The sequence below is a fragment of the Panicum virgatum genome, chromosome 8K, assembly GCF_016808335.1.
Source record: "Panicum virgatum strain AP13 chromosome 8K, P.virgatum_v5, whole genome shotgun sequence".
In the NCBI taxonomy this organism is placed as follows: Eukaryota; Viridiplantae; Streptophyta; class Magnoliopsida; order Poales; family Poaceae; genus Panicum; species Panicum virgatum.
In genome coordinates this window covers 10,003,523-10,031,185 of record NC_053143.1, presented here as the reverse complement: position 1 = coordinate 10,031,185, position 27,663 = coordinate 10,003,523, and the positions used below count along the sequence as shown (strand labels likewise).

Here is a 27,663-nt window from a genome sequence, read left to right as displayed (position 1 = left end):
GATAATTATAATTATTAGTTATAAGCCTTATTTTTATATTGATTCTAATTATCCCATGCGGATTGATAGGCTAGTTATGTCTGGAAATAAATTATAATTAATTATTCCCTCTAGTGTAACATGGATCTACTCACCTAGATCTTATTCTAAAATTAATATATAGACCTATATATCAATGTCAGACTCCTTGGAAAACTAGACTTATCTATTATCTTATTATTTGGCCAACAAACGGAGCCTCCACGTTCGCTCTCAAGGCTTAGAAATTTCCACATTAATCGGAGAAAAATAAAAATTACCCACCAATGCCATTACGATAAAAATTAACCTAAAATACCCCTGTGCCTAATTAAAAATCACCCACCAATGCCATTATGAAAAATTAAATATAAAATACCATTTAGCTACTTATCAGTTACAAATATATACTATTAATAAAACTAAAGCTAACAACAATCAATCAAAATAAAATGAAAATGAGAATAGTCAACAATAAGACATAATTTACGATGATGAACATGATGATGTATGGTAAAAAAAATAGTATAACATTTAAGTAAGGATACAATGACATATAATTTTTTTGAATTTTCAATACTAGCCGCGCAAATGCGCGGGCTATACGTCTAGTTGTATTGATATGTCATGCTCAAATATAGTGTGCATGAACAATTATATATATAGTAAAAATATATATAGAGAGAGACATACAAAATAAACACTGGACTAGCTAGTTTACAGTGACAATGATATTCTGGTGCCTCCAATTGTCATCACGAACGGCTGGTTTGCCAAATAAATGAACTAGAGGAGCTTCTGGCTTGGGTTTGGCTGGATTGGCTCCTGTACCCCCACAAGAACAGAGCTGCATTGCTCTGTATTGCTGCTGTGTCATTCTGGTTATGTTTCTGCGTCGTCGGCGCGCTGTTTTCTCTTGCTGATCCTGGAGAAAAAGAGATGGATTGCCATGTAGGCCGCCACGGCTATGACAAGAACGAAGACATACACAGATGTCTTCAACCCTCTGTTTGAGCCGGCTGCGTAGGCACCTAGGAGCCCAAGCAGATCCAGCACAATTGTTGTGTTCATCACAAAATGCCACCTGAGCTCTGTCCCGTCTTCAAATATCTTCTTCGGTACCAGCAAGAGCAGGATGACCACAATGGATGCCATGAACGAAGTGGAATTGCTGTAGAAGAAGGCGAGGTACCGGGGCCTCCTGTTGTCATGCATGACCGGGTTGCCTGCCTCGTGCCCGTCACCGCCGCTCTGCCAAGTTCTGCCTGGCGGAGCTAGGCCGGCCTGGTAGGTGACGCTTGCCACAAGGATTCCTAGCAACATGATGTACTTGCGCCTGGCATACATGATGTGCTCTTCATTTTTCTCTTTCTTTTTCTTGGTGGCCTCCATTGCTTGTTCTTGTGTTGGGTTGTTGTCGCGGTGGGGGGCGCCGCCGCTGGTTGTGCTGCGCTGCTGCCCACGAAGAAAAACACCAGGAACAATAGTCCTATGAAGAAGATGACCACTGCCACCAACAAGAAAGTGTAGATGGATGTCTTGAGGTGCTGTGTGCTTCCGGCGGCGTAGGCGCCCAAAAGGCCGAACAATCCTGCCACCGTGCAGACGGAAAGCGCGTGGCTTCGAATGGCCGGCCTGTACAGGATGGGGTTGACGAGGAGGAGGATGAGGGCGATGGACAACATGTAGCTCTCCGTGTTGCAGTAGAAGAACGTCTTGTAGCGGCGCGGAAAGTTGTACAGGAGGATCGGGTCGCCGGCGTGGTGCCCGGCGGACTTGTCATCTTGGAGCAGGAAACCACCTGGAGGAGTGAGGTCGGCTTGGTACGTAGGTGATGGTCGCCGCCAAGATTGCGAATAGGAGCAACCGCTTGCGTGTCTTCTCCACCGGACCATCATCCTGATCCTTGCTTCTTCCGCCCGTGTTCTCGTCCAGCGTGATGAAGATGACATGGATCACCACATAGACGAGCACGGCACCTGCCAAGGCCATGGCATAAATGGAGCTGCTCACATCCCGGCAGCTCCCGGCGGCGTACGCGCCGATGAGGCCGAACAAGTCCAGTATCATGACTGCCTCGAGGACGTGGTGCTTTAGCAGACGCTTCTCTTGGGCCAAGATGGTGGCGACTAAGGATGCCACGAAGGAGACCGAGTTGCAGTAGTAGAAAGCCCTGTACCGCCGGGGATTCGTCGTCATAAGGATTGGGTCGCCGGCCTTGTTGCCGTTCGTGTTGTCCTGCCAAACACCGCCCGGCGGGTTCAGCCCTGCTTGATAGGTAATTGTGGCCGCAAGACTGGCAAGAAGCAGGACAAGAGATCGAGCTTGTTCCATTGCTATCTGCTTATCTGTTAGCGGCTTTTCTTCCTGAGGTTTAGGTAGATCCGCCCTGATTTGGAGAGAAATTAAAAGATTTTCAACTATACAATATTTTGTGTTTGAACCAATTATGAATGCTCATGATAGAGTAAACTATATATATGGGCGGTTCTCAAACTTGCCTCGTATATCATTCAGGTCCATAAACTATCAAAGGAACTAATGGTTTTATTAAGAGAACATTTTCAAATCTCATGGATGAAGTAAAAAGGCCATACAAAGCAAAACACGAAGAAAGAACTCAAAGAAATACTGAATTGGACGAGTTCTGCAGAAATCAGTAGCACCGGTTGAACCGATGCCTAAGCATCGGTGCATCTGATGGTTGTCGGAAGATCCGACGCCCTGGTGTTTGTGAGGCACCAGTTGAACCGACGGCATCACAACAGGCATCGGTGCATTGGGCATATTATGTTCTAGAGACGATGTCAAGCGCCCAGGAGAAGATCCTTCAGCATCGGATGAACCGGTGATGCATCGGAGCAAAGCACCGGTGTAATGACGTCAGCACAAGAGAAGAAGGCCAGCGGCTTGTTGAGTGCTGTGAGTGACCGGTTTAACCGACGGGCAAGCATCGGTTCAACCGATGATCACTGTGTCAGCTGTAAGGAGTTCAACAGCTACTTCAGGTCTTAGAGTGACCGGATGAACCGACGCTACCCCTGCCAATGGCATCGGTTCATCCGATGATACGCAGATTTCTGCTGACCGTTGGAGCAACGGCTCCACGACTTGGAGGCCTATATATATGGGATCTCCCGGCCATTTGAAGTTTGCTGGAGTTCAAGGAAGTCACATACACACCCAAGAACTACTCCAAGCCATCCAAGAGCTTAGGGTTTATATCCTTAGCCCTTAGCACACTTTGAGAGTGTTGTGTAAAGGATTAGCTCTTAGTGAGTGAGATTGCAAGGTCTTGATCCCTTGTGCTGTGGTTCTCTAGTGAACCAAAAGAAGAGCTTGGTGCGCCGGCCCCTTGGAGCGGTGAAGCTCGCCGGCAACGTCATCGACCCTCCGACTTGGTGTGGAGCGGCGACGACACTTTGTGCGGGGGACGTGGAGACCCCCATCCTTTGTGGAGAAGCTCCTTAGTTGAACCCGGGGCCAAGGTGACCGTGATTGTGTTCACGGAAGAGACTTCGTGGCCGAGTAGCAATACTCTTAGTGAGTGCTACAACAACGTGAATGTAGGTATGCCTTTGTGGCTAACCGAACCACGGGATAAACACCTGCGTCAAGAGTTTGCTATCTCCTATCCCGCTCATTAAGTTTCCACATTTCATACTAGCAATTTGTATGCCTTTACTTTCATAGAGTAGTTTCTTGATAGGAAATGGTATAGGTTGCTAAACTCTTTTGGGATAGAGGTTTCACACTAGAACAACCATAGTTGCACATCTAGATAGCTTGTTTTAGTTTAAGTTTTGTGCAAACTAGTTGGAGCCATAGGTCTAAGTTTTTAGAGTGTCTAATTCACCCCCTCCCCCTCTTAGGCTAGAGCACCCGATCCTTACACAAACACGCCACAAGCATCATCATTAGTAAAGAAACGTAGGGAGGATGAGTACTCTGATTCTAGTGTTAAATCTCATCCTTTTCCACCGCCACAACTTCTAGCGGCGCGCTCTTCAATTTCATCCTAGACCACCGCAAGAAGCCCCACTTACTAACCAATGGACATGTAACTAGTTCTGGGGTCAAAACTTCCATCCGAGAGCTTAGTCACAAAATTCCATTTGAGTGTTTAGGGACCTTTGTGGCACCTGGTGGCAAATTTGGGACCCAGATGACACCCAAAGACGTACAAGTTTGGGGGCCTACAAATATGTTTTGAGAGTTTAAGGGATCTAGATAACACCACGTTTGATAGGTTAAAAAAAATAATGCATTTTGAGAGTTGGGGGACCAGGACCTAGATGCGACACCTCAAGAAAGTTTAAGGATCTCTTACGCATTTTACTCCTAATAAAGATTATTTGCATATGAAGTCTCAGGAAGAAGCTCTTGGTAGCAGTACCTGCCGTTCGTGTTGTCCCCACCATGATTTGTCACTAGTGCTGGTTGTGCCGCCGCTGGCTTTTGATTGAACATGGCGTTGTAGGCCCAAACAAGAAATAGGAGGAACAGGATGTATCCCAGCACGGCACCAACCAAGCTGACCACGTAGACGGTGGTGTCGGTCTCCCTGCAGCTGCCGGCGGTGTAGGCGCCGATGAGGCTGACCAGCGCGACCACGATGAACACGTAGGCATGTGTCTTCCGGAGCTTCCTGTTGAGGAGCGCCACGATGATGAGCAGCGACGCGACCAATGATATGGTGTTGAAGGCGAAGAACGCCACCAGGCGCGCGCGGTCACTACTACACAAACGCTAATTTGTTCCGGTTGGGAAACCCTTGTTGTCCCGGTTTTCCAACCGGGAATGCCAGGCCGGGACAAAAGGGGAGTCATTTTGTCTCGGGTCTGGCAACCGGGACAAAAGGAATACCAATCGGGACAAAAGGTCTCTTTTTTTTCTATTTTCCTTTTCTCAATTCTTTTTCTATTTCAATTATAATTCTGCATTTCAATTAAACTTATGTATTGGAATTCAGTGTATATGATCTCCACTAATATATACATATATATATAGTTACTTATATAATATTTGTCCTAGATAGTTTTCATATATAAATTAATCCACTTATATATATGTATACATATATCTATACATGTGAATTCCTTTACATATGAAAATATCTAGGACCAATATTATATAAATATATATATATACACACACATATATATTATTGGAGTGCTTATATATAATACATACATACTCATAAATAGAAATTTAATACATACACACATATATATTTACATAGGTATATTCGTTCTTAATTACATATATATATATATATGCGTATATTATCATATTTGCTGCGATTGTCAATATTAGATAGTCCATCATACGCCTTTTGGATCGAGGACTTGCTCAACAATAAATCCGGACAATTATTCTTGAATCGCCATAATCTTTTCCTCCGGTATGAGTTTATCGCGCATCTCCTCGACCTATGGAAAAAGAGGATAATTAATTTCGACTAATTAAAATACAAGTTCAAATATTAACAAGTTTTTTACTTACTTCCTCCTCTCAATCTGTCCAGGCCCTTGGAGAACCTACCAGACCATGGATGTTCTCGCATACATAGTATGCGCATAAATTAGTGCCTTATTTCTGTCTCATACACTTTAAGAGAGAAGAAATTATCAGGTATTTACATGAATATATAATAAAACTAATGAATCATGCAACGAATCATCCTAGTGCGTACCGCAAAATCTATCTTGACCTTCAATTTCTTGTCAAATTCGTCTAAATGATTTTTAGCGAATTGTTTCCAAATCCTGTGCATGATTAGAATAATTATAGTCAAATAACAAAGTGATTCAAATTATCGGTCATCGACGGAGTAGTGGTAGAATTACTTTTTCATCATGTTAAGAAGATTTTCGTATTGTTCTGGATTTCTCCTCAATGAGTTCATAACCACGAGTATGCTCTTCTCGGGAATTATGACAATCAGGACCCAGTGTTCACTGCAAGATTATACGGAGGCAGTTCTTGGTAGTCAAGGTTTAAACAATTCGATTACAGAATAGAAATAGTTAGACGGAAGGAATCACTCACGCAAAGTTGTAAGGAAACAATATCATTTGCTTGTTGTGATGAATGCTTATGTACTTGAACAAGTTTTGGAATAGCTCATCGGAAGTGTCGCGTAGAATCCTCCAATTACAAGTAATTGGGTCGATGAAGCCGAGGTGAGAGTATCCCTTTCTCCTACAAGTTTGTATCTCCATTCTACATGATACCGAATAAATCAAGGGATCAGTATGTTGAGATCATACAAAACAATACGTAAGGAGAGTAAAATACTTACAGAACCCACAAGCTGACCATAGAGATGTCGAGGTCCTCCTGATGGAATAGTTGGTAAATTTCTTCCCAGTTTATCCATATAATGGCCTCCCTCCGTAAGAAATCGTCATCTTTAATCTTTGCGCCCTGCATGAAGATGCAATCAGCCATCGCACACATATAGTGCTGGTGCAGCTTATACGTTTGCGTTGGAAGCACGGACACTACTTCGGGGGGTACAAGAGATTTGCCCAGCTCATACGTCCATTTGACGACCACATCGGCCTTTGGAATATCTTCTCCCCCTGCAATCTGAGCCGCCGTCAGGTTTGATTCTTTCAAAAATGTAACAAAGTCTTGTTGTTGCATCATCTGTCCCACTACGAGAGCCTCTATTGATTGTTTCTTTTGGGCTCCAAGCTGTGGAACGTCGGACGACGATGACTTTGATTGTCTCTTCTTTTTCTCAGTACTTTTGATAGTTGTGCGTTCGTAGTCTGAAGGGGGATCTCTCAGAATGAATTTTCTCTTATTTGCTTCACACATTCCCTTAAAATTTTCAAATCTACCGGATTTATCACTTTCTCGGGCTCCGTCTTCGGCTTCGGCTAGAAGTGCTCTTTAACTCTTTCTTGAGTTATTCGATCGCATTCTTCAAGGCTCATGTCCCAGGGTTTAATAGGAGCCTCCTTGATTTTCTTCTTCTTTTCCTTCTTCTTTGGAGGCACCTTAGCCGGTGCAGCTACCTTCTTTGCCGGTGGCTGTTTCTGCTTCTTTGCCGGCGGCGGAGGGGGTGACCATGGAGGCAACGGTGACGCTTGAGTGTTCATTGGCGCATGAGATGATGGTGATGGAGAATATGCCGGTGAACCTTGCTGAGACAGTGCTGCCCTTGGGGGGTTTTGCGGAGATGATGGCCTTGGAGAGGCATGCTGAGATGCCGGTCTTGGTGTTCGATCATCCGACTTTAGGACAATGGAGCGCTTATCCCATAGGATGTAGCCATGAATGGCTTCTGCTAGTGTCCTCTCCCCATCGCCTCCAGGAATATCAAACTCGAGTGTCTCCCAACCCTGGCACACCTGCTCCACGCCAACTCTTGTATATCCTGCCGGAATTTGCTGCCCGTGGTACACGTCACCTGGTTGGGTTGGCATGGTGGTACACGTCAACTGCGGCCTGGATCCCCGTTGGCTTGACGGCGACATCTGTGGAAGCGCAGCTGCTTTTCCACTGAGACATATGATTGGCTGCGACATTAGGCTCTGGAGGCACCGTTTGCGCTTGCTGTTGCTGGCTCATTGCTATGGCCACTTGGCGTTGAACCTCTTCCTCCAGTCTTTGATCGTGTGACATGAGCCGTTCCTCTAGCCTTCGCAAGTGCTCCCGCTCATCATTCTTTCTTCTTTGCCGGCTTCTATATGATTCAATGTAATCCCTGAACCCATACTTCCACGGAACCACGCCTTTGCCTCTTGTGCAGCCCGGATGCTCTGGATTCCCAAGGGTGTAAGTCAGCTCGTCCCTCTCTCTATCCGGCTGGAATGTTCCCTCGGCCGCTGCTTGTATGGCCTCCTGTAGTCTCTGGGCTGCTAGCTGGATCTTTGGCCCATAGATGCAGTCCCCAGTCAATGGGTCCAAGCTTCCCCCGTGACCATAAAACCAGATCCTTGACCTTTCAGGCCAGTTCATGGTCGCAAGTTGGATGCCTCTGTCAAGAAGATCCTGCTCCATCTTCTCTCATTTGGGTATTGCAAGCTTGTAGCCTTTTTGGCCTAGAGTGTGATGGTACACTTTCTTCAAGGCGTTGTCTTTGGCCTTCTGCACCTTCTGAAGCCCAAGGTCTGAAGACTTGTATTCCACAAATGCATTCCAGTGACCCCTGAACTTTTCGAGCTCGCCGGTAAATACGGGTGTGGTCCCGGTCTTGATATATTTCTTCGTCAAAATTTTCTTGAATGATTGCAGCTGTTCGGCCATCTTACTCAGGGTCTAGCGCTTGCATATCTCTTTGGATTCAGCTGGAACCATGAAGTTTTTCTTAAGCACCCGCCAGCACTATTCTTTTTCTCTTTCGGGTACCACATCCCATTCCTTGCTTGGATTGGAAGCTTTCCAGAGCCTGAAGCTGATCGGGATGTGGTCCCTGACAATACATCCGGATTGTCTTATGAATTTTTTGGCGGCAGCTTCTGGGGCGATCGGTTCGCCATCTGGACCAACTTCCGTTATAATGAACCGCCCTTCCAGTTTTTTTGTCGGGCTCGCTTCGTCTTTTTCTGCTGCGACGATGATCTAGACGGCTATAAAAAAACATTCATAGTATTCATATAGATTCAGATGAAAATATGATTTTCACTACAAATAAGTATAGTTGTGATATGTACATTAGCACTTTGTTCACCAGAAGCGTCATCCTAAATAGATGGTGGCTCAATTTCATCACCGGACATATTCAAATATATGTCGGTATTGCTGCCATCATCAGCTTGTTCAGGGACATCTCCTTGACCTTCGGCAATCATATTCAACAGGAACTGTTCGTCTTCCGCGTCTGTGTGTCGTGGGTCCATCGTAACTAAAATATGAATACAAATAAAACCCTTAAAAAATTCTCTAAATAATCCACATATTTGCGAGCATTTGATCAGAATTCGCGGGTCCATCTTGACTAAAACATATAAGAAAAATCACTAATTGCCTATAGATGGACGAGGTCGAGAAATATTCTCAAAGTAATTCAAGAAATATACATGAAATATTTTGTAGTCACTAAGTAATATATATGAAATGTATAAGTCACAATATTCAATGAGTAACAATTTTTAAAAAGTATACATGAAATATTATAGACATTTCAATAAGTAATTCAAATATATGTACACAAAATTTTACAGTCCAGGAAATACATGAAATTCTATCAATAATTTCACTATGTAATGTTCTATCAAATATATGTTACATTTAGATGTCGGCGAGGGTTGAAGGTCGATGAACGAGGTCGAGAAAGGGGTGGATGGTTTAGTGCTTGGTAATGATCGATCGGGCGTCCGTGCCTACATAAATTTAAATACACTTTACGCACACATACAAACATACATACACATTCATACATTTAAAAATTAAATATACAAATTTTGATTTCATTCTAAATAATATGAACTCATATTCACATTCATACACCAATATGTTTTCAAATTTACACAACAAATTATGGTGTCACTCTAAATAATATAATTTCAAAAGTAATTAACAAGTTAACAAATAATCTATATTTTAAACAATTATGATTTCACTCTAGTTGGCATCAATAATTATGATTTCACTCTAATTGTCATCACAATTAAATAAATTAACAAATAATCAATATGTTACAACATAATTTGTAAACAAATTTGAACTCATGTAATCCATATTTTCAAATTTCACTAAAAAATAGACATTAGGGTTAGGGCGGCGGCGCTGGCCGGCAGCGCACGGCCGGGCTGCCAGCAGGGCCAGGGCGGCGCGCGGTGCACGTACAGCGAGAGTGCGCACAGGCGACGGCGGGGCGACCCAAAGGCGCACAGGCGACGGCCAAGGCGCGGGCCAGGCAGCCCGGCCGGAGGCGGAGGTCGGGGAGGAGGACGACGATGTGGCGGCGCGTGGCCTCGGGACGGGGAGGAGGAGGACGATGGCGCGCTCGGGAAGGGCACGGGGCTCGCAGGCGGGGGCCGGCGATGGCGGACGACGGCGCTCGCGGGGAGGAGCTCGAACGGGGACGACGACGCTTGGGGACGACGCCGCGCGGTGGGGCAGCGGAGCTCGGACGGCGCGTCCTCTTGCGGCGGAGGTAGGCGGCGCTCGAGGATGACCACGGCGGCGAGCAGGAGGCGGTGGGAGCAGGGGACGGCGGCGGCAAAGGGCGCAGATCAAGAACTGACAGTGTTGGGGGAAAGCGGAGGAAGAAGGGAGATATAATGGGGGGGGGTCTTTTGTCCCGAGTGAAGCCACGACCCGGGACAAAAGGGCCTTTTGTCCCGGGTCGTGGCTTCACCCGGGACAAAGGGGGGGGGGGCTTTTGTCCCGGGTCGTGGCTCTACTCGGGACAAAAATGTGTTTTTGGGCGGGCTCGGAAAATTCCCAGCCCGCGGCCCACCTTTAGTCCCGGGTGGATCTACCACCCAGGACAAAAGGGGCCCGTTTTCCTTCATTCCCGCCAAATCTTATGTTTGTTTTTGTTTTTCTTACTTCTCTTTTAAAATAGGCTTTCATTTATTAATTCAGTTAATAAATTTTCATTCAAGTGATTGGGTCAACGAAATATCTAACTTTTTTGAAATCATATTTGTTATTTTGACCATGCAAAAATATATTAGGTGAACAAATTTTTTTCAAACTGTTGCTTTTTGACAGAAAGTGGATTCTATCACGATATTAATATTTAAAAAGTGAATTTTACATAAAATTAAGCAATTTCATGATATTAATGAGTAGTGTGTGAGTTTGAGAGATAGTGTGTGTGTTAGTGAGATTGTGTGTGTTAGTGAGAGAGTATAGTGTGTTATTGTGAATGTAATTTCATGAAATAAATAAAATTAGTTGAGTAATCCATTATTGAATGAAAATTATAATTGAGTCTGGTAATTAAGTGAAAAATATAAAAAATGATATATATATATATATATCACATAAAGTGTAATTATACAGTACATATATAATAAAAGTATTCGAATTGCGATTACGTTTTTATACAATAATATAAAATGATGCAAGTACATGAAGGATTAGCGGTAACAGACTTTCTCTTCACAAATGTCCCTTGATTATGATCAAGGCGCAAGTATGTAGCATCATCATTGGCTAGCAGGATGCATGGATCAGCATTTACTTCGAAAGGTGGAATGGCAACAAAATTATTACATTCTTCTGACAAGTCTGTCTTGTCCTCCACTCCAACGATGTTTCTCTTTCCTGATAGAACTATGTGTCGCTTAGGCTCATCCTTTTGCTTGTTTATCCCCTTCTTTGGCTTGCTGGACATGTCCTTAATGTAGAAAACCTGAGTGACATCCTGGGCTAGGACAAATGGCTCATCTCTATACCCAAGATTGTTGAGATCAACTATTGTCATCCCATACTCATCTTTTGTTACCCCTCCTCTAGATATCTTAACCCATTGGCAACGAAATAGAGGCACCTTAAAATTGGGACCGTAATCCAGCTCCCGTATCTCTTCAATGTAGCCGTAATATGTGTCCTTTTTTCCATTATTGTCCGTGGCATCCATACGAACACCGCTGTTTTGGTTGGTACTCTTTTTATCTTGGGCTATCATATAAAATGTGTTTCAATTTATCTCGTACCCTTGGTATGTTAATATATTCCAAGATGGTCCCCTAGCCAATAATAATAGTTGTTCACTTATATCCATATTATTTATTAGATGCTTCCGCAACCAGCTGCAGAAAGTGTTCATGTGCTCACGTGTAATCCATGCCTCAGACTTTTCCGGGAAATTGGAGAGCAGAATTTTCTTGTGTTCCTCGATATATGGGTCAACCAAGGATGATTGTTGAAGAACCGTATAATGCGCTTTCTTGAATGAGAAATCATCTATGCAGACATAAGATTTCTTTCCGAATGTACCATTTCCAGTTAGTCTCCCCTCATATCGCGATTCAGGGACTCCAATCGGTTTAAGGTCATCAAAAAAGTCAACACAAAAGTCAATGACCTCCTCAGTTCTGTAGGCACTGGCAATGCTTTCTTCTGGACGAGCTCGATTACGAACACATTTCTTGAGTACCCCCATGAACCTTTCGAATGGGAACATGTTGTGTAGAAATACTGGTCCGATGATATCAATCTCTTTCACAAGGTGCACTAGAAGATGTGTCATGATGTTGAAGAAAGATGGTGGAAATATCAGCTCAAAGCCAACAAGACATTGCACCACATCGTTTTGCAGCTTTATCAAATTCTCCGGGTCAATTATCTTCTGAGAAACTGCGTTGAGGAAGGCACATAGCTTCAGGATGGTTAACCGGGCGTTATCAGGCAGAATCCTCCGTAGCACAACCGGAAGAAGTTCGGTCATAAGCACATGGCAGTCATGGGACTTGAGATTTGTAAATTTTTTCTCTGCCAAATTTAAGATTCCTTTTATATTGGATGAGTATCCAGATGAAACTTTTATACTGCTCAAGCAGTCAAACATGGTTTCTTTCTCTTCCTTGCTAAGAGTATAGCTAGCAGGACTTAAGTATTATCGTGCATTATCATATTTGAAATGTGGTGCACGGGAGCAGATACATGGTGTTTTACGTAATAAGTAGCACAATGGGAAGGCAAAAGAATATATGGTGCTACAATATGGCAAAAATAATCTTGGATAAATAACAAATTTCATGCTATTACGGTATTACTACTATTGGTACAATTTTTCTTCTTCTTTTGTAATAAGCTAAGTTAACCATTGTCTTAATTACATATTTGTGTGGTTTGCTTGAGTAGTTGTCTAGCACAACAGAGTATAACAACTACGTAATAGCGATTACCACTTTCTAACATTTGAAATTTTTCGATGATATTAATTTGAAAAGTATTAGAAAGATGCATGTTTCTTCTTTCTATCAAGTTATAAATAAATAAATATTAATTATTATTATCAATCATCATGTATGGAAATCTAAGTAGTGGTTTGACTATGACATTCATTGAGTCTTGCATGCCCTTCATTATATGTTGATATATCAAACAACAGTACCTTTGAAGATAACCCAAGTAACCCTGATGATTATTAGCCCGGGTTTGTTTGCTGGCCTTCTCTAATAGCTTTTGATAAAGTTCTACCAAATACATAAAATAAAATGGCTTTATCGAAGAAACCAAATGAAATTCCAGAATGGCTTACAATAGAGAGGAGGAGAAAAAAATAGCTTCCGGTTTCTCCTTACTTTTAAATTTGTAAAGTATTCTCAAAATTACCATATTACCATTAAAATTTGATTTGGTAAATATTTTAGACAACAGTTTCAACTTCAAGAAAAATATAGTTTCACCATTGAAACCAAAACTAATGCAATCTTAGAAAGAGATGAGGTCCAACCAAACAAGTCGTTAGTGTGCAATTTAGGGAGCGTGTTAACAACTAAAAATGGCAATGAAGCACAATGTAATAGCATTAGTTTATAGAAACAAATATGAGTAAAATAAAGTAGAGGAAAAAACTTAACACAAGTCAGAGATTTTGAGAGTGATGACGACCATAGAGGACGATGAATATCAAGGAGAAGTTTGTACCTTGCCACCTGCAATAGTAAATTTGTAGAGCCCGTATATGGTATGCGATGGAGAAACGATACATCAGCCACATGACAATAGAAGTGCACATATGCATAAATTTTAAGGAATTGAAGATGAAAAAAAATAAAAACTAGCTATCCGCGCTATTTGCGCGGGCCACCTTGCTAGTTATATACATATTTGAGTGTTAAAAGAAACCACCACGTTCGCCAAGAGGATCAAGAAATTCCCACATTAATCTAAACCGTTGGATTTTATGAAGATCTAACGGTCTAAACTATCTCATAGTGTCCATACCGAATACTTAAAGAGTGCATATCAAATACGTCTAGACAATTAGAAATTTTAAAAGAAGTAAATTTATATCTCATATCGTTTAGTATGAGAAGCTTATTATGGTATGAGATGCTAAATTACCAATAGAAATTACAAAGATACGTACTTCAGGTGGGTTCTAATTTATGTAACTTCATTCTTCTACTAACAACGTGTAATCTACCTTTTTTTAGTGTAAACCATATGTAATACACGTCAATAGCATTTATGTAAATAGATGGATATGGAATTCGGCTGCCTATGTTCTCTTTTACAAGCTAATTTATTTGATTTTATCCTCCACCTATAAAAAAATAATTTTATAAAACAAAGTAAAAGCACAGATACACACATATACTCATGCTTAATTAATTATATGAATATTTGCTTGACACTACTCTATGTGCACCCTCGGAGAGATTGAGCCGATTGATATTGAGATTAAGAGAAATTACTTTAGAAGACTTGCTGTGCAAGCTTAAGATATCATTGCTAATGCTTAGCATAAATCTAAAGAAAATACAAGCATCCATGCAGAGTCAAAAACTCGAAACGAGTGGACAAGTTCACCCAACGAACCTAACAAACTAGCAGAGTTCATAAAAAAAATTAACATCATGTATTATTCTTATATCACTGGCCACCTTCAATGCTTTCCCGTTTGCCAGCACAAGGGGAATGACATGACATGACATTGGAAGTAGCTAGCATATTTGTAGATTAAAGATGACAAAAATCCCAATGTAAACTATGGTCAATGCAAAGTCAAGACCAACGACAAGTCAAAAGGCGACAACAGATTCAGTGTTAGTAGTCATCATGTCCGCCGAGAGGGTCTAAAATTTCTCAAATTAATTTAAAACGGAGGAAGATATACGCTATTAATTTTATGAAGATCTAATGATCTAAAAAACTTATAGATTCCATATCAAATCCGATTAATAATTAGGAGTCCTTGGTAACTAGCTAAATTTGGTATTTAAAAAAATAAAAAATAAGATTTGATCAAAGAGTACATGATGAATATGATTAGAATAATTAAATTCGAAATAAAAGAAAGAAAAATTAGCCCACGATAAAACAGTACATATTGAATATGATTAGCTAACGGTATAGACTAACTTAAGAGTTCATATCAAATACAATTAATAAATAGCTAATTTTGAAATTAAAATTAAGAAAAATTAGGATATGTGACCGAAGAGTCCATACCGAGTATGACTAATAAATAGTAAATTTGAAATTAGAAAAATAAGGGAACTCAAGGGTTAATATCAAATACAATTAATATATAGATAATTTCAGAATTAAAAGCATTAAGAAAATTAGGATATGACCAAGGAGTCTACGCCATGTATGATTAGTAAATAGATAAATTTGCAATGAGCTATTGATCTGCATTTAATAAAACTCCTTAAAAAGATTAAACATTAGATAACACTTCATTGTTGCAAAGTATAATTAGATGATAGGGGAAACATAACCTGTAGACACCAGATGTGTCCAGTCGCAACCTCATTTGACAGCGAAAAAAAATGATGAAGACGAGGATTGACTGTATTATACTACTTTTTTAAGAAAATAAACCTATAACATATATTATAGAAGCCGCGGTCTTACATAACAGCACCCCAAAGAGGAGCCAACTACAAACCCGGTCAAATGGCGAGACACACATGAACATCTCCACACATCACAAAAGTGCAAACCTGGATGAATCCACGAATAAGCTGCAAAACACTGTCATCACTAATGTGAAGCTCACCTATGAAGGCTACCAGAGGAACCGACATCCAAAGGGGCCCATAATGATGCTTGGCCAGTGTCGTGAAGCTTGCCAGGAGGCTTGAAGAGGACAAAGATCCCATTGACGAAGACCAACACCTCCGACCCAAGGATGCAGATGAAAACGGCGCCAGCAAGTAGAAAAGCAGAGTCCTTAAATCTAGGGGAAGGCTTGCAACACAACAAACAGTTGAGATCCATGAGAACCTAAAGAGAAAAAGGCTCAAAGCTGCTTCAATAAAAAAAAGCTGCAGGGGAAGACGTGAAGCAAAGTAGAATCACAACAAAAATTTGCTAGCAAAGACCGCATAAATTCATTCCCGTGAAGAACATAACCAAACCCGCAACACGAGCAAGCAGATCTATGATGACGACTAACAAAAATAAAAACTAAAACAAGCAGATTCAGTAGAAACCTGGAAGCGAGAGAAAGGGGAGAGAAGAGGAAGGAGGAGGAACTGGCGGAGCAGAACCATGCGGGACCGAGAAAACAGAGAAAGATGAGGAGACATGGCCGTGGGGAGCAAAAGAAGGAGGGAAGAAACTTTTATTTGGTTTCGTACTGCAGCCACCACAGTGGAGAAGACGATGAGGACACCATAGGCACCGGCAATGACCACAACTGTAGGGGAGCAGTGGCACACCGCCACAGAACGCCTATCCAAATACAACAGACCATAGTTAATATACCAACCTATACAGTAGGAGAAAGGGACCGGCCCACCTCCCTATTCTCCACCGGCGAGACGTCGGAAGAGTAGAGGAAGGGGCCTGAAGCGATGGGTTCTGGGTGAGCTATAGTAGAAAGGGTAGGAAGAGAATATAGATGGGAGAAGATTTGCGCACGAGGGTTGCGAGTCTGTATCATGCTATTTGGATAAGCATTGCATAAGGCATTAAAATAAATGAATGAATGGTGGTTTAGTAATGAGAAAAAAATTGGAATCCTAAAATATTCTTTTTGAAAATGCTTATAAATACTTCGATCTATATGAACTAATCAATTGATCTATGGAAAAAATGTTTAGGTTGATTAGATCTTGAAATTAGAAAGACTATAAATAGTTGATAAAAAATAGACTAGCCGATGAGACATTCGTTGAGTACAATAAATAAATGCAAATAAGTTTTAAGTAATAAGAGAATTTAGATAAATTATCACTTTAGTTGAAAAAATAAAGGAATAAATATCACTGAATTTTATGATGATTTAATGACCTTGATTATCCTATGAGGTTACCCTAGCCTTGATTTATCTTGATATAACTTCGATGGTCTAAGAATTTATTTGATCTTGAAACAACAAAACAAAATTTATTTTTTCAACTTTAAAAAGATACCAAAAGTTAGTAGAAAAGCTAGATACTCGCGCTATTTGCGCGGGCTACCTTGCTGGTTCTGTAATATGCTGTATTGATTGTGATGAGTGATGTCGACCACCCACCATCCAATAGTATTTGTCATTGACTTGACTCTGGACGAGTCGATGGCCCACCTGCCTAATAAGATACAAGGGTGACTAAAATCTTCTGTCCACTTGTTCAGAAAAGATTTCAACCCTTCTTGCTCCAGAAAAGGACCATCTAATAACTGTGCCGCACAGGTTTCTTCTACAGTTCTACTTGTGTGTTTGTACTGTCTGACGAATGGTTAGGATAGCTTTTGCCAAAGAGGAGCAAACGTTTTGCCGGAGTCAAGACTTACTTGATCATCGTTTACAAGTTACAACACCCATTAAGACTTAAACCAGGCTATGTTGCAAGAAGATTTGGGGAAAGAGGATGGCGTCCACTGTTTCCTCTTCTCCGGCGATCGGCGATGATGACTTCTTCCTCTGCTGATCCTCTCTCGGGCTGCATCTTCCTCCATGTCTTCTTCCCTCCTCCACCCCACCCCCGGGGTTGAATTCTCTCGTAAGGTGCGATCTTTGCTTGGATCCGATCCCCAATGGTGTCCCCTTCCCCTGACGATGCTCGAAGTTTTTGTCTTATTGCATCCTTCGCTCGTTCTAAACTCAACGGCCCACTTTCAACTAGTTCACACAGCCCCAATGGCCCACTGTGCTTATCTGGCCATGTGGTGTAAGGTGGACCGGACTTGTTGAGTCTCATGTTTTAGTTGTGCTGGTTTGTTACATGAGTTCTCCAGATGCATTTATATATGCCTGTTTAGTGATGTATGAATTTTAAATCTAACTTGTCTAAGGGACATGCACATATGGTACCAAACAATGTAGATATTCTCTAACTCTTCAATGAAAAATTTGAGTAATTTCTAGTCGTCTTTTGAGTCTTGACGAAGCGCACGCCTAAATTGTAACTGTGATTTGGGATGTTCTTTTTGACCGAAACATTTGATGTTTAATTTCAAGACTTTTAAGGAGCTGCCAATGATGTATCTGAAGATTTAGTCTTTTGATGGTCTGAAGCTCTATCTGATCAGATATATATCGGGCTGATTGCAGCAAAGCAAAATATTATGAGCTGAATTGGATGTGGGGAAGCTTCCAAATTTCAAAGGAAATGCAAAGTCGACGGATCTTGAATCTTGAGGAAGCACAGCCTGACCTGGATGCCTGTGTAGTTTATATATGACATGAGTGACGTGCAGGTTTTATATATTCTTCAGAGGTTTTTATTCTGCATATGGGTTGTGATGATGATCAACGAACTGCCATCCATATATAGCATTTGTCATTGATTCCGACTCTGGGTGCATGAGTCGATGGCTTAGTTGACTAGGATGGTTTCAAAACATTAATTAGGCTGTCACAAGATCTATTTAATAACGTGACATGATAATTACAAGTGAGAGGGAAACAATTTCTTGGTCAAGAAACGGTGTCGACAGGGACCTCTTTAGTGTTGGGGCAAGCATCAAGGGGCTCTTATATATCTTGTGAAAGGTGGTTAAGCAACTTATCTATAAAGTCCACTAAAGTCCATTTACCGAAAAATATTGGACCAACATTTTGGAAATGTTGAACCAATATTTTAAAATTGTTGAGCCAACATTCGAAAAATGTTGAACCGGCATTTCGAAATGTTGAATCAATATTTTCAAAATGTTGAACTGAAACGAACCGGGTTCCCGAAAGGGCAACCCGACTCCCTGTATCGTTGTGATGGTCCCTGGATCAGCTGTTGTCACATACAGAACTCATTTCAGGCAGTAAATATAGTCATACCATCGATTACAGAGCATTCACGGGTTTAATTTATTACAGCATTAGGGGACATACAGTATTAATCTCCGAGTACAAGCCCGTTGGGCTAATTGCCATGCAAACAGAAAACGAAATGGTAGCTAAACTTCAGGCTGGACTTTCATCTGGATCCTTCTCCGCCATAGGCAAACTTGAGTGTAGCACTGCTTCAGTCGTACCACCCATCGTTGTTGATGTCATACTCCGAGTCGGATCCTGCATCTACCTAAGCTATCCCCAAGGACGGGATAGGTCCACGTCAGCATCCGCATGAAGCGTATATGTGGATGCAATAAGGTATAAAGTAATGCCAAGGATAGGCTATGGTTTTCTATGCAAGCAAATATAAACAAGTCATCCAATTCACCTCTTGATGCGGGCAGCTCCGGCATTCCGGACTCCCGGTGTCCTAACTTCCACTACAAGTATACTACCCCAGTTTGGTGCGGGAACTCCCTCTCCCCGCACCTCAGCTACTATCCGAGCAGGAAAGTGGACTAGAGGAAGGTAGAAAAGTATATGTGGATCTAACTACATTTGTGGGGCTAGATCCAGAGTTGTACATGACCGAATACACGGCTATACGTATAGTTTTCACCCTGCAGGGGTTGTACACCTGTACCCACTTGCCTCGAATCCAGCCGGCAAGCAACTCTGACTATCTCCGAGGCACCAGTCAACGAAACTAATGGCTACGGCACCATCTTGTTCCTGGTCTGGGGCGCATCCTCCCACGTGAGGTCACCCGGGTCTGTGAAGCAATCTAGAATGAAATCTCCATGGATCCTGCGATCGGGGGCAATAGAGTCCTGCTCTCTCCCCCTGACACTGATACACTATCCTCCTACAGTAATGATGCTGCGCATAGCTAGCTCGGGCTGGGTCCACCCCCATAATGGATAAGTGGCGTGCACGTTTGACATAGTTTCGTCACTAGGGCCACAAAGTCAAATCCTTAATCCAGCCGAGGCGAGCATCTTCGTCCAAAGTTGCGTTCCGTCAACACGGTTCGCGGTCGGCACCCCTTACAGGTACCGCCTCCTCTACTCATCCACTAAAGTTCCCACCGGAATAGTCTTGCACCTGCCACAGGTGCCCGTCACCCATCACAAGTGTTCACAGGGTTGTGCCCAACACACAACCCCCGGCCCCCGATCTGAAGATCGGAGAAAGGGTCCGCTCGCCCCCGCAATAACCCTAATCACCATCTCCTATATGTGGAGGCAACTTTCAACAAGCAAGGACTATCTCAACCATGTATTCCCATCCCCCAATTCTCACTCATAGTAGCAATAGCATGTATCAAAACAATGATAAGTACGGGAATCAAGGAATATTGTAAATAAATGGCCATGCAAGCTCATCTCGTCACTCAATTTAGGAGCGTAGCGTATCTAGCAAGCAATGCCTAATAGGTATTCAGAACAAGGATGGGCGTGACTTTATAGTGTACTAATAATAGAACATCATGTTGGGTTTTCTTTAATTTGTGGGATTTTGGTCCGGTTGGAGCCGTTGGTTGGAAATTTTCATAGCATTCCTACGCCTCGTTCTTCATCAGTGACCTGGCGACTCCTCGTAGAACTCCTGGAAGTCGGGGTAGTCGTTCTCGCCGGTCGGCTCCTCGGCGTCAGGTCCTATTCGTAATTACAGAGAAACATAATGGCCAAAGTGCAAAGATGCACAAAACTCCCCAAAAGAATATCCAAAACACAACAACTCCTACTCTAACATGTAGATCATGATTTTAAAAGAATTATGAAACTGGTTTTATAATTTTTTGAGCTACGGTTGATTTATTATGATTTTTTCTAAGCCTAAAAGCATTTCTAGAATTAATAAAAGGATTTCGGAAAATAGAAAAGAAAATCAGTGACACGTGGCAGCCTCTAGGCGTGCCACGTGGCATGCTGACATCAGCATGATGTCATGTAGGGGTCGGTTGTGCTGACGTCAGCATGGCCCATGCTGACGTCAGCGTTGACCAGGTCAACATTGACCTGGCCAACAGTCAGTGGTCCAGGGGCCCACAAGTCAATTAGCGGGTCTCGGTCAACATTGACCTGGTCAACAGTCAGCGATCCAGGGGCCCACAAGTCAATTAGCGGGTCTCACCGACAGGTGGACCCATGTGTTAGTGCTGTGTAAAAAGAAAAAAAGAAAAGGAAAAACGTGTTAACGGGCTTGAAGACGAATTGAGCTTCTTTCCTTCTTGGGCTTGCAGGGCCACATCCGGCCCGTACTCCTCTTCTCTATCTTTCCTTTTCGTTTTTCTTTCTGCCAGCTGACAGCTTGGTCCCACTTGCCGTCCTCTCCGGGATCTGGTGCAGCTCCTCTCTAATCTGGTGCATCACAGGCTCGTGTGCGCGCGCGTGTGTGTGTCTGTGCGACAGGCCGGGCTTGCCATGCCGCGAATGCGATGTTGCGGCGTGGGCGCGGCGACGGCGCACTGGCGACGCGACAGTGGCAATGGTCAGACACGACGACGGTGGCGGAGCAAGGCGGTGGCAGCTCGTTCCCGGCCACCAGGTAGGCGAAGGCCCGGCCTTCGGCCTAGAACACGCACGCGAGCAGCTCCAGCGTGGCGAGGCCATGGAGGAACTCTTGCGGTGGGCGCGGCGGCGATGGCCAGCCTCGGCACCAAGGCGGGCAAGGCTCAGCCTTAGACGCCCATGCTTGTGCATGCGCACGACGGACGCATGGCGGCGCCATGGCGGTGGATCAAGGCGGCAAGATGGACGGCATCCGCGACGGCACCAAGGCTCTCCGGCGGAGCGGATCGGTGAGGATCCAGCCAAGTCAAGCAAAGGCATCACCTTGGTGGCCTGGCCGTGGCTGTGCGCACGTGCGCGGGCATCGGGTTCACCCGAGCCGCGGTGTGGCCACGCAAGGCACGGCGGCGCTAGGTGGGGGTCATGGCATCGGTGGGTTGCGGGTTACGGTGCGGCGGCGAGGCTCCTGTAGGCACACACAAGAAGGGAAAAGGGGCTCCTAGGGCTAGCTAGGTTCACGACCACGGCGGCCAGAGGTGACGCCAACAAGGGTAACTACGACAGTGGGGCCGTCGGCGTTCACCTGGTGGGTCTGAGGAAGAGGATCTCGACGCAGCGACGAGGCGATGCAGGGAGCGATTGAGGCCGTGCCGTGCCGAGCTGCAATGGTGTTATAGGGGTACGGGCGCCGGCGTGACGGAGCTCCGGCGGCGGCTCCTCTTCGTTCTTCTTCTCCATCCCTTCTCCTCTGTTTCTTCCCCTCTTCTTGGTGGTCGTGGCGGAAGGGTTTCTTCCCCTCGGCTAGGGTTTCCAAGGGCGCGGCCATGAGGTTTATATAGGCGGGGTGCTAGGGTTTTGGCCTGGACGCCGAGAAAGGATGGCGGCGATGGGATGGTGCGGGAGCAGGGGCATGTGGCGGCATCAAGGGGCTCTGCGGTTAGGGTTTTGGGCACTATTGGGATCGGATCGGGCGTGCGGGTGGTCGTGGCCAACCACGGCGGCAGGCGGTGGCGTCACCTTGACCAGGCGCCCGGCGGGAGACGCGCTCCGCGCGGTGTCGCGACGCGTTGCGGATGAAAAAGCAGAGAGGGGCGCGGAGGTGTGAGGAAGAAGGAAAAGCTAATAGGCAGGACCCGCCTGTCAGTGGCTCTGGGCGGCGAACGGGTGAGCGGTTGTGGTGTGGGCCGGTGCAGGGCGGTTCGGGCCGGGAGGCAGTGCAGGCCGGTGAGGCTGCGCGGGCACATGTGCGCACATGTGCGGGTTGGGCTGCGGCGCGGTTTGGGGCAGCTAGGCAGATAGGTTTAGGCCTTTGTTAGTTAGAGGTTAGTTTAGCTTTTGTATTTGAATTGAATGGCCAAATTCAAATCAAGTACCACCCAATTTCAAGCAAAAACCCATCAAACCAAATTGAAACAAGTAGACAAATAAACTCCAAATAAATCCAAATATAATTCACACTAGCATTTTAGGTCTTTGAGTTAGAATTACAAATTAAATTCTAAGTAGAGCCGGCCTCCCACCCACTCCTACAAATACATTTCATATACTCGCCCGCCTCCTTCTCCAACGCCCACCACCGCCTCCTCCGCACCGCCACCACCTCCTCCTCGCTGCCGCCCCTACCTCCTTCTCCTCCTCCTCCTCCTCCTCGACGCCCTCCTCCTCCTCCTCCTCCTCCTCCTCCTCCACCTTCTCCTCCTCCTCCTCCTCCGCGCCCTCCTCCTGGTCCTCCGCGCCGCCGCCTTCTCCTCCGTGCCCTATTCCTACTCCTCCTCCTCCGCGCCACTGCCTCTGCCTCCACCGATGCCTCTCGTCCTCCTCCGCCCGTCCCTGCCTCCTCCACCGATGCCCGGATCCGCCGCTGCCGCCTCCTCCGCCACCAGCGCCCGGATCCGCCGCCGCCTCCTCCTCCGCCACCGAAGCCCGGATCAGCCGCCGCCTCCTCCTCCACCACCGACGCCCCGGATTCGCCACCACCCCGACCTTCGACGCCGCTCCTCTGCCTCCTCTTCGACGTGGTGAGCTCCCTCCCCTTCCTCCCCCTCCCTTCTCCTTGCCCACGCCGAGCTGGCCATGCGTGTTAGGGTTAGGGTTAGAAAATGTGGGGCCCTACTGTCATCCCCTGTTAGGTTTAGGGATTAGGGTTAGAACTTTTTTCATTTCAATGTGAATGGGAGTATATGAATTAGTGAATTTTTGTTAGACTATGAATTTCATTACTCATATTTATTCAATGTGAATACTGTTAGATGTTTCGTCATGGTGGCGGTCGTGGTAGGGGTCGCGGTAGGGATCATGGGATTATGGACGATGGTGATGCTCAACATCTAGGCATACACTTCCATCAAGCCATTGCCTTGCCACCGGGTGATCGAACGCGCGGATCAATTCCAAACGTTATAGTTTTGCTCACATACAATGCAGTTTCAATAAATTCTAAATTCGCTCACATACAATGCAGCTTATCAACCTTGTTAGATGGCTTAAAGATGTTGTCGAAGATTTGGGTGGTACTACTTCTGTGGTTCACCTCGAGCTTGTTCGGCAATCGGATATCAAAAGGGTGCATATTTCTTTTCAAGTACCTATCCGACATGTAGATTTCTCCTCGATGGAACCAGGAGGATCCATCCTCCTCGATGATACCCATGGTTTCAATTGCCGCAGTGGGTGGAGAGGCACCCATTTGGACAACTTATGAGAGGCTAGAGGTGGAGGCATGCTTGCAGCAGCTTAAGGATCTTGGGTACTTTGTGTCCGACTTTTCATATTTTCGAATTAAGCAGCTACAGGCGAGAGAAACCAATATTATTCTGACTACAGAGAGGCTTTGTCAGCTTACTCGACAAGACATAGTATGAGATTTTCCTTTTAGTCATTAGTAACTTCAGTAATATGTATTATCCTTTCAACTTTCATAATGTTATTATCACCTTTCAAGATCTCATTGATGGTGAATATACGATTGCGGCAGTTAGCTTTCGGGCTATTCTGAATCAAGTCATGGACAACTTAGGTTTGGCTTACATGGGTGGAGAGCCATATTTTAAAAGAGATTTAAGGTTTCAAGCAAAGCTCTCCTTTTGTAGGGCAAGTTAGCTTAACACTCCATTGCTCGATATTTGTAGTTCTATATGTGGTAGGCATTAGGAAGCGGAGGAGAGTGCATTTGTTCGTGCTCTAGTATATTTTGATGAAGTTCTAGGGTGGACGATTGGAGATCTCAACTATCTTAGATATCTACGGTTGCGAGCATTTCAGTAGCTTCAAATTTGTAATATGCATGGATGTACCGCTACTATTATAATTGAACAACTTGTACTGCTACTCCTTTATCTAATGAAATTTGATTTGATTGCATTGTTATTTGAGTGTTGTATCAGAATGGGTCAATATAGACCTAGCTTGGTAGATATATAAAGCGGGAATTCAAATTTTACAACACATCGCGAAACAAAATAAAAATGAATTACCAATTATTTTGATGGGTTGGAAATTCATTTGCAGGGGCGGACCACCCCCACCCGCCCCTACAAATACATTTTCAGGGCGGGTCACCCCCCTGCCCGCCCCTGAAAAGTTATTTCTAGGGGCGGGCAGGGCGGTGACCCGCCCCTGAAAATGTATTTGTAGGGGCGGGTTGGGGGTGGCCTGCCCTTGCTAATGTGTTTTTAGGGGCGCTTTCGTTACCCGCCCCTACAAATAAGTATTTTTAGCAGCGAGAACTAGCAACGGGCGTGCTACCCGCCCCAAAAAATGTGTTTTTACCAGCCCCAACAAATGCTTTTCGTAGTAGTGACAGTGGTAAACACTAAGCACAACATAGATCACTGGCATCAGTGATCTAGAAAATAAAAACAGTTGATAAACTAGCGAGGAGGCCCCCCCAGCGGCCGCGCCCTTCCCCGGTGAGGAGGTCCCCTGGCGGCCGCACCGCTCCTCGGCGAGGAGGCCCCCCAGCGGTCGCGCCCCTCCATGGCGGCGGGAGCCCCCATGGCATCCGCGCCCGTCCACGGCGAGGAGGCCCCCCGGCGGCCACGCCCGTCCCTAGCGATGAGTCCCTCCGACGGCTGCGCCCTTCCCCGACAAGGAGGCCCCTCGGCGGCCGCACCGCTCCCCGGCGATGAGGCCCCCAGCGGCCGCTTGCCGACGTCTCTGAGGTCGCCTAGGCAAGGCCCCCAGCGGCTGCGGGTGCGGCGGCGGATGAGCTCCCTGGCAGGGAGGTTGGATCCGACCTCGGGGCAAGCAGATCTGGCCTCGGGGCTAGCGGATTTGGTCGGCGGAGCGGCGGCGGCGCCGCTGGCGGCCTCCCCCATGGATGGGCTCGGCGGGCCCGTGGATGGTCTTGGCGGGCCCGTTCACGGGTTTTCTTTTATTTTTGTTTTTTCTACACAATTAACCGAGGCGGACAGTCAACCGCCTCGGTTAATAGTTTATTTACTGTGACAATATGTCCGAGGCAGTTGCCAAAAACGTCTCGGTTAAGTGTTTTTGCCCGCCTCGGTTAATGTTTTTTTAATAGTGCAGCGCAATGGATGATGAAGGTGAACGGGTCCGCCGCTGGAACACGTCACGGCCACCTAAGGCCATATTTGCCACAAAAACCCAAAGGTTCAGGCGTGGTTTATCCGATTCCATGTCGTTGAAGATCGTGAAGAAGGTTCAAACTTCAGTTATAGTATCGAAATATACAGTGTGTGATAAATTTTGCGGTGATATTTGTTTGTCCACCTTTTGATTTGTCACTCTAAAAAATGATTCCTAAATCCTAATGCAACAACCACATAAAGTAAAATCACCACTAAATTATGTTATAATAAATGGATCGAACTCGGAGTGTACGCCCTTAGACCTTAAATAATAGAGACTGATTAGTTCACTTTTGTGAAAACGATGCTGGTTACAATGCTTGAATGAAATTCATTTTGACCAAAACCCTACATGTCTTTCCACACGCAGTGCGATTTACAAGCTGTCTGTCGTGCTAGCGGTTCCGTAGACGATTGCTTACAACAACCGCTTGTACGAATCAAATGATACCACAGTGATACCAGAAGCGGTTTCTTAAGTGAGTCATCTGGAAAATAGGATTTTCTGGAAAATTGTGAAATTTTTTCCCTCTTACCTTTTTAATTAGGCCGAGTTTGATAAATAAATTTTGTGGAGGGTTGTACCCACAGCCAGAGGAAACGCTACTAGTACCTGTCGGGGACCCCTATTTAGTACCGGGCGTCCGACCGATAGCGGTTGTTTGCCACAATGCCCGGTACTAAATAGCCCATTTAGTAGCGGTCGGTAGCCCATTTAGGCCTTAGTTCCCAAAAAATTTCCTACACTACCTATCACATCAATTTTTTTGACACATGCATGGAGCATTAAATAAAATTGAAAAAGATAACTAATTATGCAGTCTAACTGATTAGCATGAGATGAATCTTTTAAACCTAATTAGTTAATAATTGGACAGTATTTGTCAAGTAACAACGAAATTTGCTACAGTACCAAAACCCAAACTTTTTCACCAACTAAACACACCCTAAATAGTTTCGGTACTAAATGACCCATTTAGTAACGGTCGGTAACACGGATCGGTACTAAATGTTTTCCCAAAAAATAAAGGAATTTTTCACACGTTAGTACCGACCCGTACTAAATGGCTTCCGAGGACCAGAAATTTCTACCTGGTACTAATTTCACACGTTAGTACCAGACAAAAATGCGTCCGGTACCAATGTGTTGGACGAATGACCATTTTTCTGGTAGTGACCATATGTCCATCCTCTTCTCTACAAAATGTATAAACTATTTGCAAACAGTTTTGCAAACAATTGAGGACCAGTACATGAATCAAAACTACTGAGACATCTTCAGCAGTGAAGTATGGTTTAGATGCCATAGTGCTCTAACATGCGTTGTCATCTAATTTATTATAAACACTCCATAGTCACAATATCATAAAGGCTGGCGAACATTTACAACCAAAAGCTGCATCTTGCAGCACAAAACTGCGTGTGTTCTTGAGTCCAGTGATTTATTAAGAGCTTACAAAAGCAACTAGAAGGAGGTTCACTAACCTGGTTGCCTCTATCAGAGTAATGATTGTCAAGCAGGTAAAATCTTTTCTCCGCACTGAGCGGACGAAGCCACCCAGGAGAACTACCGTCGACCATGTAAATGCCAGGTACGCCATGATCGTGACTGCCACTGCGATATGCACCTTAAGGTAGACGAGCCTGTTGTGGCTCGCAGCCGACTGGTCGCCCATGACGGCGACCAAGG

At 44.6% G+C, this 27,663-nt stretch overlaps 1 pseudogene; it reads right to left on the bottom strand.

Moving 5' to 3' along the window:
- Nucleotides 1–773: 773 nt before the first annotated feature.
- On the bottom strand, nt 774–27,649 carry LOC120645419 (annotated as a pseudogene).
- Between the last annotated feature and the right edge of the window lie 14 nt (nt 27,650–27,663).